Genomic DNA, 978 nt, shown 5'->3' on the forward strand with positions numbered 1-978 from the left:
CTCTCTCTTAAGCAGCGAGAACATGGACAGATCCTCTCACTAAATGCGTCTGGTGAAAGACAGACTCTAAGGGCATTTTCACATCACATTTTTCCTGGAAGTACTTCAGAAATCAAATCTGGTGTGCGGTATTTTCTGTCAGCTGTTTAGAAACTGAACTAGCGAGGTCTGATTTCTTATAAGCCAGCTCTTTTCAATGAATTTGTCAGATGAGTAAGCAAATAGGTCTGAATCGGTTTGTGATTCACTTTGAATCCGTTTGGGACTTAGACCAAATCATTATGAATTAATTTGTGGTTCAGCCCTAATAGTTTCATGATTTAGTCTGAAACTAATTGCGATTCCAGCCAAATCAGTTTATGGTTCATTCTGTATCGTTCATGATTCAGTTCAATCAGTTTGTGATTCAGCCCGAATCGGCTCATGATTTAGAGCCTGAATCGCTTTGTTGTTCAGCCCAAATCACTTTGTTATTCAGCCCAAATCAGTTCAAGATTCTGAATCAGATCGAGATTCAGAGTAAACCAGTTTGTCATGGTTAATTCTGAAACTGTTGGCAGTCAGGTCATGGCTGAATCTGAATCATTTGGACAGTTCACCCATGCACTGACTCCCTCTGTAAGACTGCTGTTTAGAATCAAAACAACTGAGGTCTGATTTGTGAATGAATAATTCTTTTGAAACTGTTCTTTTCCATAAATTAAACGTGTAACCAAATAGGTCTGAATCCGTTTGTGAATTAATTTGATGTTGATTCATTTAATCATTGTGTGATTCAGTCCAAAAGGTGTTAGTATCAGTCCGAATCAGTTTGCAATTTAGCCTAAATCAGTGTGATTCATATCGAATCAAACTATGATCCAGTCTGAACTGCTTTGAGATCTAGTCAGAATAAGTTCATGGTTCAGTCTGAACAATTAGCTATTCAGTCTAAATCAGTTCATGTTTCAATCTGAATCATTTGGCCATTTTATTCAC

This window comes from Sinocyclocheilus grahami, unplaced genomic scaffold, assembly GCF_001515645.1.
Source record: "Sinocyclocheilus grahami isolate Dianchi unplaced genomic scaffold, SAMN03320097.WGS_v1.1 scaffold695.1, whole genome shotgun sequence".
NCBI classification, from domain to species: Eukaryota; Metazoa; Chordata; class Actinopteri; order Cypriniformes; family Cyprinidae; genus Sinocyclocheilus; species Sinocyclocheilus grahami.